Raw genomic sequence first — 13,523 nt, forward strand, 5'->3', positions numbered from 1 at the left:
GGAGGAGGAGGAGGAGGAGGAGGAGGGGGAGGGACATGAGCAGGAAGAAGGGGTAGATATTTAACAGTCATAATACAAGAGCTGTTAATATTTCGCAGAGCTGAACACATGACAGGATGCTTGACAGATCTATAGAAATAGATATATACCTATATAGATATATAGGTATATATTTACATTTATATATATTTCTATGGGCAGATCAACCGACATTTGATATCTTCATTGAAAATCTCATTTCCGAAAGCGGTTATAACTGTTACGAGAGGGAGCCACCATCTCATACTAGAAAGCGCGTAAGACGTGCTCATCGATGTCACGCGATTGTTTAGTGAAAAAATATTTTCCAGATGTCTATATATTGGTAATCCACGCTCGAATTTGAACACAGATAAAACCTTTAGCGTTGCGCAAATCTCGCAAATATGTCGTAGGTTTCCGGCCTCCCTCTTTATAGAGTTACTACTAGCCGGGCACACGGGTTAGAGTCCTGTAAAACATACTTTGTTTCTAGCATCCGCTGATGCCGAAGACGCTAGATCGAATCCGCTAGGTCTTTATTGTCCTCCTCCTCCTCCTTCTCCTCCCCTCCTCCTCCTCTTCCTCCTCCTCCTCTTCCCCCTCCTCCTCCTCCCCCTCTTCTTCCTCCTCCTCCTCCTCCTCCTGCTGTGTAAGCTGTGGTCAACCATAAACGCTCTTCTGCTTTTGCATGTCATCGAGAATATTTCGTTGCGACGAAGTTTGCAAAATATCGTAACATTCGCTATATAGCATCAGTGTAGCCTACGTGAACATTAAATAATAAATAGATATAAACAGTTAATTAGAAATAATCACTGCTTAATTAATGCTTAATCACTGGTTAATGCTTAATCACTGGTTAATGCTTAATCACTGCTTAATCACTGCTTAATCACTGCTTAATCACTGCTTTTATAACGAATATTCGGCTATTTGAGCCTATATAAACCTTAATTAACAAGTAATTATTATACTCTTTATTTTAATAATAATTAGATACCTCTTGATACCTCTTAATACTCTTGGACACTGGTCTCATGAATTAAACAAAAGTTTACAGGAGTTAGGGTTAGGGTTGTATTAAGTATTAAGGGCGTGAATTAAGTATTTTTCCTATTTTTTTTAATTTTTCGTAAAAACCTATTTGGAATCGAACCGGCCACAATTTTTTCATGCGCCTAATTTAACACATACCGAGATAATTAAAAGTAAATAAATAAATGCAAAATAAATAAATTTGTCCTACAAACTACAAACTTCCTCTAATAACAAGCGGCAGACCTATAAATATAAAACATCATATACCATATATGAAAATTACAAATTAATTCTCATTGAAAACGACATAAACAGTCGCTCACAACGAATTAACACTATAATTATAATGAAATAAAATGAAATATCCTAGAAACAGCAACAGCCGTTTACCGCGATTCCTCCCGATGGATGGCGCTAGCTGATCGCAACATTACCGCACGCGCACGCGATATCCGCGATGATCCGTCTCTGCGTTTAGCAGCAGCAGACTAGCAACCTGTTGCTTATGTATGCAGGACCCCGATAGCGAGTGTTCTACTGGAATATGTGGTTGCCATGGTGTGGAGAGGAGGAGCTATGTGAGGATCGAAGACTTTCCAAATCTATCAACCCACATCATGATCATGTTCATGGCATTCTATTTGATCATGGTAAAACCCCCTGAATCAGCATTCCATTCCAACATTTCATTTCACCCTATCCGTCTATCGTGTCAATATTCTCTCCCGAGTCCCATCATCATGGTATATCCCATGGCTCTAGTACTATAGCCCTTCGGAGGACGCGGCGGCGGCGCGAAGCGGCCCTGTGGCGGAGCGAATGCATGGCTATATTACTCGAGTTAGGTATCCCATGGCTCTGCGACATCATGTGTAGGCCTAATGCAAAATTCTCAGAGGTAGATATATAAAGCTGGGATGTTTTTATCTGCTTGCACACGCGACGAATCAGTAATCAATTGATGAATGTCGACGTAAATATTTAGCAACAGATGTAGGAGAAGTCTACCACATATGATCAAGGGTTAATAATGTCACATTGTAATTTGTCATTATTAACCATTTGTCATTATAGTGACAATTGTCATTTGTCATTATTAACCATTTGTTATTATAATGACAATTGTCATTTGTCATTATTAACCATTTGTTATTATAATGACAATTGTCATTTGTCATTATTAACCATTTGTTATTATAATGTCATTATTAATCATTTGTTATTATAATGACAATTGTCATTTGTCATTATTAACCCCAGATATGATTAATGTACACCCTGCAGTACTACGGTTCAGTAATGTTCCAATAAAATGATTCAGTTACTAAAATAATGAAAATCCACGTGAATTCGTTCGACTAATCGCCTGTTTGTTGGAAGCATGCACAAGCTGTAGTAAAAACTCGCGTGTTGCGCTATCATGTGAGCGTGTGACGTCACTTGTGTAAGCCGAGAGACAAATCAGAGACATGAACAAGGCGTCTACAATTTACCAAAACCTCAGTGAGTTTATTGACACTGACTCACGACCCGTCCGCTAGCTAAATATCACCGAAAGGCAATCAATCAATCAATAAATCAATCAATATCTGAACAAACACGCAATCATATTGATCATAAGTAAACGATAATTATTGCATCCGAGCACTTATTGCATATCTGGCTCCCTACATGTGTATGTCTGTACGTACATAATATTATTAGAAGTGAATACAAACAAACTCCTGGTATGATCTCAAACGAAGTACCAGTATCAAGAAATACTGCTGGTAGTCATTCACTACGAAATTACAAAAAAACAAAAACCAACGTCATCGGCGTCACCGTTCGCATCAGAGATCAACGATGTCGCCCACGTTGGGGATACAATACGATAGATGGCTAGTGGGTAGAGAGAGAGGGGGAGAGAGAAATAGAGAGAGAAAGAGAGAGAAAGAGAGAGGGGGAGAGAGAAAGAGAGACAGAGAGAAAGAGAAAGTGAGAGAGAGAGCGAGAGAGGGAGAGAGAGAGAGAGAAAGAGAGAGATGGGGACACGGGAACACCTCCACCCTCTACTTTTTTTTTACCACACGCGCACACAACAACAGACGAATAACGCACGTATTCCCGGGAATGTATGTTTATGGAGTCTCGGCTTATCACCTATTTCGGCCGAGAAAGCGAGACAGTTATCACTATCTACTTCAATCATCATCATCATCATCATCATCATCATCAACATCATCATCAACAACATCATTATCATCACCACCACCACCACCACCAAAAAGCAACATCAACAAAATCAACAATGTCTCTCCTAAGGAGTGTTCTAAGTGTACGGTGCAATAATTACGTAGCGCCTCCTAGCGGCTGCTACGTAAACCGGCTGATTATCAGCTGAGCGGCCTAACTATGGCGTAAGTGGCGGATGACGACGACGTTGATGACGGTGATAGCGATTATGCTAGCCGCACAGCTAACGAATGAAATAATCACTGCAAACAGGTCCATCTCCCCGTAGTTACGAGGCATAGAATCCCACTCACACATCACAGACAGAAATTGGTCCCCTAATGGTAGCTGAACAAAGCAGACTTGGGTTTATGCCACGCCGGAATGGATAGATTCGTACGTGTACGAATGCATGCGAACGCACACACACTGTCTCGGTACGGGACGTGCGTGGAACATTAAATGTAATTCACACAAACCCCAACGTCCATACAAAATGTAAGAAAAAATATATCGTGACCGAGGCGGAAAACGTTATTTGTTCTCTTCTAAAACAGATACTTGATATTTAATTGTACGGAAGATTCAACTATTTCAATGTCGCACTCACTAGAGACACTAGAGATAGCAAGAGAGAGAGAGAGAGAGAGAGAAAGAGAGAGAGAGAGAGGAGAGCGAGAGAGAGAGAGAGAGAGAGAGAGGAGAGAGAGAGAGAGAGAGAGAGAGAGAGAGAGAGAGAGAGAAAGCGAGAGAGAGAGAGGAGCGAGAGAGAGAGAGAGAGAGAGAGAGAATAGAGAGAGAGAGAGAGATAGAGAGAGAGGAATGTGTGTGACGGAAAACAGACGTCTATCCATATCGCTAGAGCGTAGCATCCAACAACACAAAGAAAAGCCATCTCCCGACTTTTGCACGTCTGCTGCTGCGCTGCTGCTTGCTGCTGCTGGCGCTTGCTACTACTACTACTACTGTACTGCTACTGCTGCTGCTGTGCCGAGACTGCTGCTTGCTGTGCCGAGACTGCTGCTGCTGCTGTTGCTACTGCTGCTGTCGCTGGCACTACCGCTACTGCTGTTGTTAGCGTTATTGCTGCTGCTGCTGCTGCTGCTGCTGCTGCTGCTGCTGCTGTAGGTAATGGAATGCCAAGGTTACAAAGCAGCATCACATGAATTGATGAGCACGGTCGCGTCTCTGTCGCCGAGGCAACGTCGAGCCATTGTTGTCAGCTCTACTCTCCCGCTGCAATAAGCAGCTGTGACAGTTGTTGCCATCGGTAGCTGCTCCGCGTCTACTCTAATATCACTTGCCAATATATATATATATATATCAGGAGTTAATAACGACAAATGTCAAAGAAATTTGTCTTTATTAACTCCTGATATATATATATATAACTATATATAAAGAGGGGTACAAAAATAAGTAGAAAGTTCACTAATGCGCGTGCGCACTTCGACGTTGCGGTTGGTGAGTGTAAATTCTAAATCTCTGGGGAGAAAAGATGCCTATTACCATGCCTATTACTGAAGTGAATATCGCTGAGAAAATTGGGGGTGTCTATCTGAGGGAAGGAGAGAGTGCGATTAATTTACGTGCTTCAACAGGTGGACGGTGAAATAACTACAGCTCAGAGTAATTAGATCACGTTCGATGTTCGGGGCAATCACAATTAGAGGAGAACACCCTACTCTTAAGTTCTCTAGGAATGTCGCGCCCACTGTACAGTTTGATACGTTCAACGGGGCAGCGTCTACATCACGCGAAACAAAACCAGCACACCATAACGAATACGTACGTAAGAGCCACCCACCATAATTAATAAGTAGCATGATATGTTTGGACCGCTAATCTTGCAGATTATTGGAAGACAAATCAAGAAGCAAAGTCAAGGCGAGAACAGCGAGAGGAAGAAGTAAGCGGTTTGCCGTAGTTGTACGGTAACCGGACGCCAATCGCATGCGATGCCGACCGCGGCAGCTACCAATTATAAGTCGTGCAGCAGGTATTATATGCTAATAAGGTGCCGAGCGAGCAACCCGCAACCTCCCCGGATGCTGTCGCCTGCCGTGGCAACTGCACGCGCGTTAGCAGACGATATGGAAACAAGTTAACCAGGGCGTGGCGCTGCTATACCTGCCTGCCAGCCTACCTGCCAGCCTACCTGCCAGCCTACCTGCCTGCATCGGAGTCCCCGCCTCCCTCTGCCCCTCCTCCTCATCCTCATCTAGCTACGCGCACACAGGGAGATGTCTGAACGAGATCTCTAGATATACACACGCGTAATCAGACACAGAGCGGCAATCGATAGCTCGGCCAAAAACACCAGAACTAGAAGCGCACAGGAAAATGCCGACGCAGAACCAGCAAGCTTCAGCGTGCACTATGCAACCCATTATCCACTGACCACGTGCATGTATACCCATCTACAACCATCTCCGCTGACGTAAGGTGTTGACACGCGAAACCTGCTGGCTGAGAGAGAGAGGTGCTCGTCGCTGGACAGCTAGTACTAGTAGTGGTTACAACACGTTGCTAAGAGTTTACACACATCTATACATCTAATAATAATTATAACGAGCATGTCTATCACAATATGGCGATGATGCCATCTCGTACGTTCACGTACGAGATGCGGGAGAGAATGCTTGACGCGCCCTCTACGCACGACGAAGGACGTCGGACGCAAGCAGACGCTACAGTGTGCGATCGAGGCGTCATTTGGACCCGCGGATACGCGGTTATAGCTGCCATAGCCATACGAAGGGTCGCTGTTAAAGAAGGGCCGTGTTTGGCACGATGGTATCGTAGAGGCGTTCCTCTATACAAAAATCACATCACTTATATAGCTTCGTTCTACGTGAAGGCACGTCTGTGTGAAACAACACGTAGACAGACAGGTCTGTATACTACCTATCCGCTCACCCCTACTGCTGCCTGCCTGCCCGCCCCCTCTCCCAGTGCTGCCTTACCCTCCCCCTCTCCCAGTGCTGCCTTACCCCCCTCCCCCTCTCCCAGTACTGCCTTACCCCCCCTCTCTCCCAGTACGGCCTTAACCTCCCCGAGTGGTGTCTATCAGACCCCCCCCCCCGTCCCGCTATAGACAGCATCAGACACTCGCCTCGCCTTGCATGTTAGCAAGAGTTCGTAGCTTCCAACGTGCTGTTTGTTACAGGTGCGGTTTCTACGTACGCCCGCGCCTATACCAACAGCGCAGCGCGTAAACCCTCGTAAAAAACGGCAGGGTGTGTGCTCCTGCTTACCCCTACCAGGCTGATGATGTAAAAACTACAGGGTTAATTAATAATACACGCTACTATTTAGCTAGTAATTATGACACAGAGGATATGTAGGATATGTGATGTATATATCTATATACAAATTTAGTTAAGTAGATGTCTATATTAAGTGAGCAAAAACTGTAAAAATTACCCCCCGGGAAGTAAAAAATCTGTTACAATGTTAAAAAACTTTAATTAATTGTATTATTTATGGTACGAAACAGCGACGCGAACGTCGCACACAGAACACACGCACTGACGCAATTATGCAGATTTTTGAGCTGTTTGCCAATATACGTCCGTCTATCTATATATTATAGGAAGCATCCCATTCCTGAGCCAATCACAAATCACAAGACATCGAAATGCGGCTGTATAAATATCAAGCAACCTCCACATAAGGTCAACTCATCTCGCAAAGGCCATTTGAACAAGTTTACCCACACTGCTCACAGAAATATATCTCACACCCGCGCCCCCTTCGCTCCTGCTCCCTCTCTCTCTCACACACACGGACGCATGCGCGCACGCACGCACACGCACGCACAGAAACATACAGAGACCCCAACACATATTAGCAGCCAGGCTTGCATCAGAAAGATGTATGTTGCTACCTGACTATCTCGCAAACCCTCCGTCCTGGCAGCTGGCCCCAGCCACCCACCAGATGGCGCTGTAAAGATGCAGTCCGCGACGTGGTAGCTAGTAGATTGTTGATCTATTACAAGCGGCCTTAAAGTGCCGACATATTACACGCTGCCTTGAAGTTTTCAAAACCTCACAGCTAACTAAATCAGCGGACACCCGTGGTAGAATCGACTTACCAGCGTGAGATCGATGACTGACAGCCAGCTCTAGCCAATAAGTGTGGTGATAGGGGAGGTCTGCAATCGCCACTTAGTAACAACCTGACGGAAAGTTGACAATGTGGCGTGTGCAGGTGAAAAACTCTTATAAATACATCTAGCCTGAATGACCGGGCAACAATCCAAGGGGGCATGCTTATCACACCCCGGCATGCAGATAGGCCTATCACGTGTGAAGCCCTTTAACAGAGGGGTCTATCCAAACCTTGCTATACATAGGCAAACTTGCTTCATATAGGTAACTTGTTCTATATGATTAACTTGCTTCATATGATTAACTTGCCTTATGTCATAAACTTAGCTTACATCGTAAATTTGCCTTATTGCACACATCGTACACATTATTGTAATCAGTGGGCGATCAGTATAAACCCATTATGGTTATCGAACCATATCTTGATTCCACCTCGTCCTTATCTCAATTCCCTCTAAAGAGAGATATGGAGACTAGGTCATTCCTTGCCCCAATGTGGCATCGAATGAGGCATGCGTCTCAACCCCACCTTAATTTGGCATTATTGCGGTCTCTATGCTGCCTCAGAATGGCATCACAAATGCCTCACCGTCTCGTGTGACTGCATGACTGCACAAGCATGTGTGTTGGGAGCCAGCCGGCAGAGCGACACCGTTCTCTCTCACGCGCGATACAGTGCAGAGTTCACTGGCCCACATCTCTCACCTGCCTGACAGTGGTAGCAGTCTAGCACAGTCCAGGCCTCCCCCCCTACACGACGCGTATATGTACACCACATGCCGAAATGCTATCTAAATCACACGATAAACGCATAATGCATAATAACACATTATAAAACATAATAACTAGTGCAGACATGACGACGGCACGCTGCTGCCGCCTACATCCTTAACCTGGTCCCAGATTTCGTAGTAGCGTTGGGGTGCCAGCGGTGAGGTCGCAAACCCCGATGCCTACTGGACGTCGATTCCTCATGACCTTGGACCACTCAGGAATCTTCGTCGCATGGAATGTTGTGATTCTCGTGCGGGGTTCAGTTCGTCAGCATCTTCATCCTCACACCTCACACGATGACGCGTCGCGAATGCTGCCGCACAGTCGCAAAGATGGGACGCAGTCTCGTTGCGTCGCCACTGTACATAGAGATGTCACTTCCTACAGAGTGTTGCACGATCTTCCATGCAAATGTGTCTGACTCTGGCTGTGGTTTTGCGAGCGAGCAGGATTGTGCGGTTGACCGACCGCGCGGAGTGACCGTTCGCGAGAATACGCAACCACTGCTGCTGCCCGCGTGATTATACGTGCGGGCGCATGCACGCATGGGGACAGGTAGGCCGCGCTTGCCCCCAGGCGGCTGTTGGCTGTGTTGTCCTGCGTGCTCGCGATCATGCAGGGTGAGCAGCCTTGCCTACGGGGACGCGCCAGCTCATCGTTCGTTACTTACGCATGCAGGGATGCTGCGGTCGTCGGCTCTCAGGTGCGTCGCTCGTTAGCGGCGGCCCGCAGCAATGCAGATCGGATCGTTCACCCCGCCGCCGCGTCGTCGGTCTGAGCGTGAGCAGGAATGCGTCTGCACCGCAGGCGGGTGAGGATGACTAACGCGGCGAGCGATCGCGACGAACAATGCAGCGGTGCGGCGGCGCATGCGATTACGAGGTCGCGCCTCGGCGAACGTCGTGACCTCTGACCTCCGCTCCGGGGCAGGGGTGGGGCAGATGGGCGGGGCAGGTGGGCGGGGCCTATGTTGTCACGCCCAGCATCTCCGCAGCCTTGTCTGCACTTTCTAGCATCTTGTCAATCATTGAGGCGTCCTCCAATCCCAGCAAGTTCTGGATCATGTCCAGCGAGCCGCCGCCCACATCCTCGCCCGGTGACTCCGCCTCCTCCGCCTCCTCCGCCTCACCGTCGTCGACGTGCATGGCGTCGGCAGCGCCACCTACATCCGCGCCCTCTCCCGCCGCCGCCGCCGCCGCCGCCGCCTCGTCGAGGTGGATCTTCAGGTGGCGCATCATGCTGTGCTTCAGCGAGAAGCGGCGGCGGCAGACGCGGCACTGGTACGGCCGCTCGCCCGAGTGCGTGCGCAGGTGGCGCCGCCAGTCCTGCGACGACCAGAACCGCTTCGGGCAGAACGCGCACAGGAAGTGCCGCTCGCTATAGTCCGGGCTCGCCGCGTCGCTGTCGCCGGCGCCTCCTGGTGTCACCTCGGCGAACTCGTCCGGATGGCGCTCGCGGATGTGCGCGAGGCAGGCGTCTCGCTGCGTGAACGCGCGGCCATTGTCGTCGCACACGTGGCAGCGGTACGCCGGCACGCCGGGCGATGCGTCGCCGTGGCGTTCGCCCGAGTGCACCACGAGCTCGTGCATCGACGCGAACACGTCGTCGCAGTGGCGGCAGTAGTACGCCGTATCGCTGTCGCCCGGCTCCTCCCCTTCCTCCTCCTCCTCCTCCTCCTCTGCCTCCTCCCCGCCCTCGTCGTCGTCGTCGTCCGAGATGTCGCCGAGGTGGTGGAGGACCTCCAGCGAGCGGTCCATGTTCGCACGGATCTTCGTGACGTCAAGAACGGAGAAGCTGTTCGACCCGCCCCCGCCGTCGCCTTGCTGGCCCATCACGTGCGCCAGCAGGGTCGCGAGGTCGTGCTCGCCGTGCTTCAGCTGGCAGTGCCGCCGCAGGTTGCCCATCGACGAGTAGCCGTTCTTGCAGAGCCGGCAGAGGAAGGCCGAGTTGCGCGGTGGCAGCGGCACCGCCGCCGCCGGCGTCGAGCCGTGCTTGCGCGACAGGTGGCGCACGCGATTCGACTTGGTCGAGAACGACACGGCGCACTTCGGGCACTTGTACGGCTTCTGGCCCGTGTGCGTGAGGATGTGCCGCTGCAACGAGCTCTCCCAGGGGAAGCGGCGACTGCAGTGCGGGCAGTTGTACTTGTGCGGCGTCAGCGAGTACGAGCTGCGGCCCTTGCGCACGCGCTCGTCGCCCGTCGGGCTTGGCCGCGTCGTGTCCGGGCGCGCGTCGCCGCCGCCGCCGCTGCCGGGGCTGCCTGTCGAGCCGCTGCCGCTCGCAGCCGTCGGCTCGAGGTACTGCTGGAAGCGGTTGCTATCGGTAACGAGCATCATGCGACTGACGTCGGCGAGCTCCGAGTCGCCGCTCGTGAAGCTGCCGCGCTCCGACGACGAATCGGTCGCTGCCGCGCGGTCGCCGCGGTAATTTCCTTCCGGCGGCCCGACGTCGATCTCCAGCTGCGTAAGCGGGGCGTCCGTCATCATCGCCGGGGCGGCGGACGCACTCGGCTGCTCACTGCTTGGGCTTGTCAGCGGCGTGGAAGGAGGCTGCGCAGCGGCAACGGGGGAGAGCAGCGGCGGCACGGCGTCCGCAAGCTCGGGCTTGATAGTATGCAGCAATCCGTACGCGAGCGGTGACAGCCGCGCCAACGACGGGAAGATGCCCGGCGCCGCGGGGAAGCCGGCGGAGGCGGACAGCGGCGGCGAGACGAACGCCGCGGGCGGGGAGAAGGTTGGCGGCGCCAACGCCTTCACCAACGCTACGTTGCCTCCTCCTGCCCCCGCGGCGGCCGCCATCGACGCGGCGCTCTTCTTCACCTGGTGGTAGCCCTGCAGGTGCGTCGTCAGACTCGACCTGGCTGATGAACGTCGTCGGGCACAGGTAGCAGCGGTAGGGGCGGCGGCCGGCGGCGGCGGCGGCGCGGTGCGCCGTCACGTGGTGCACCTTCAGCTTCGCGGCGCCGTTGAACATGTCGCCGCACTGCGGGCACACCCACTTGTGCATGCTGCGGTCGTAGCAGCCGTCCAGCTGCGCGAGGCTCGCCGACACGAGCTGGTCGAGGTCCGGAGGCGGAGGCGGCGCGCCGGCGTCTGGTGGCTCCACCTTGAGGTGCAGCTGCGTCGTTGCGAGCGGCGGCGGCGGTACGTTGTTCGCGAGCCAGGCGGCCATGTCTCGAAGGTTCGCCTCGATGGCAGGTCGCAGGGCATCAGGTTGTAGGTCGCGAAAGTCAACCGGTCGAAGATCTGCCGGTGCAAGCTTGGGGGGTCGAAGGTCGCGAAGGTCGGTGGGTCGGATGTCGGCAGCGGCTGCGTCGCGCTCGTGCCGCTCCTGCTGCTGCCGCTTCACCGACAGATCGATCGGTGACTCCGACGCTCTCTTATCGTCTGCGGCACGCTTCGCGTTGTCGTCGTCGTCGTCACGGCGACTGCCTCCGTCGCGGGCATTCATGTCGATGACGAGGCAACCGTCGTCGTCGTCGTCGTCGTCGTCGTCGTCGTCGTCGTCGCCGTCGTCGCCGTCGCTCGCATCCCTGTTCTCGGCCGGCGCCCCCTGCTGAGCGGACGCTGCCGTCGGCCGCAGCGGTGGCGTCGTCTCGACGCTCGCCGTCTGGATAAGCACGGCGGACTTCGCGAGGGAGCGGTCGATCTCGTGGTGATGCCCGATCACGTGCCGCACGCAGTTGTTGCGCGTCGAGAAGCCGAGCGCGCACACGCGGCAGCGGAACGGCCGGAACACGTTGCGCTGCTTCGCGTGGTGCGTGCGCAGGTGGCGCTGGAGTGCACGCGCAGACTTGAAGTCGGTGTCGCAGTAGAGGCAGACGGTGTCGGTGACGCACACCTGCGGAGTCGGCGGCGACGTCTTGACGTGGGCGTCCAACCTCGCGGCGTTCTTGACGTGCTTGTTGCGCACGTGCCGGTCGCAGTTCGCCTTCGTCGTGAACGCGTATCCGCAGAGCTGGCAGCGGAACGGCCGCTCGCCGTTGTGGCTGCGCAGGTGGCGCAGCAGAGTGCTGCGGTCGATCGTCTGGTAGCTGCACACGTCGCAGCGGTACGGCGCGAGGCCGAGGTGCGCGCGCGAGTGCACCTTCAGCGCGCGCGCGTTGCTGAACGGCGCGCGGCACTGCCCGCAGTGCAGCATCCCGTTGCCGCGAGCAACGCCCGCATCCTCTGCGCCAGCCTCCCGCGCCGTCGGGCTGTCAGCGACGACGTTGCCGTTCTCGTCAGCGGCCGCGCGAGCGTGACGCGCGTCCGTCTTTGCGGGCGACGTTGACGAGCTAATGCAGGGGTCCTGCTGGTGGTGATCGGGTAACGACGGCGGCGCGGCGGCAAGGCGCAGGATGCTCGCAATGTCCGCGAGGTCACCGCCGCCATCCTCGTTCAGGCCAATCAGCTTCAGGCAGTGGCTTCGCGCTGGCACTGCCTGCACAGTGGCGGCGGCGGCGGCGGCGGCGTCTGCCGGCGGCTCCTCCTTGATGGCTGGCAAGAGACGCCGCTGCTGATGCCGCGTCGCCGCGGAAACGACGGACTTTCTTCCCCTTTCTCTCGTTCTCGTGGCAGCGCCGCGCAGGTTCAGCATCGCCATGAAGCCGGCCTTGTCGTCGTCGTCGTCGTCGTCGTCGTCGCCGACGCTCTCCGTCGGCAGGTGAGACAGCTTGTGCGTCTCGAGTTCGGTGCGCGTTAGGAAGTGCGTGCCGCACGCGGCGCAGTAGCCGGCGTCGACGCTAGCGTGGCGCGCGCGGTGCAGCGTGAGCGCCGCGCGGCACGGGAACGAGGCGCGGCACACGCGGCACGTGAAGCGGTGCGTGCGGCTGCTCGGGCGCACGCGGCCCGCCGCCTCGCACCACGCCTTCGCGACGAGCGGGAACTTGGGCAGCGACACCTCGCAGAGCGACGCCAGCTCGAAGAAGCTGTTGCTCTCGTGGAACGTCATCGGCGCAGCGGCGGCGGCGGTGGCTTCGCGGCCGCGCGGCCCGGCCGCGGCGCGACGGTGCACGAGGTGGCGATGCTCGTCGAGCGACAGCAGCGTGAGGAAGCACAGCTCGCAGGCGTCGCAGCGGTACGCAGCGTCCGGGTGCGCCGCCTCGACGTGCGTCTGCAGGCCGTACGCCGACAGGAACGTCTTGCCGCACACGGGACAGCTCGGCTCGGCTGCGTCCTCCCCGCGCCGCTCCCCGTCATTCTCTTCCTCCTCCTCCTCCTCCTCTTCCTCTTCCTCCTCCTCCTCAGCAGCATGGTGACGCTTCGTCGTCGCGCAGTAAGCGTCGTCATCCTCGTACCTCTTTGTCGTCTTCGCCGCGGCTGCGGCGGCTGCAGCGGGGTCGCGGCGGCGTCGCGTCGTGTGCGCGCCGTGCGTGCGCAT

The sequence above is a fragment of the Priapulus caudatus genome, unplaced genomic scaffold (assembly GCF_000485595.1).
Source record: "Priapulus caudatus unplaced genomic scaffold, Priapulus_caudatus-5.0.1 Scaffold532, whole genome shotgun sequence".
In the NCBI taxonomy this organism is placed as follows: domain Eukaryota; kingdom Metazoa; phylum Priapulida; class Priapulimorpha; order Priapulimorphida; family Priapulidae; genus Priapulus; species Priapulus caudatus.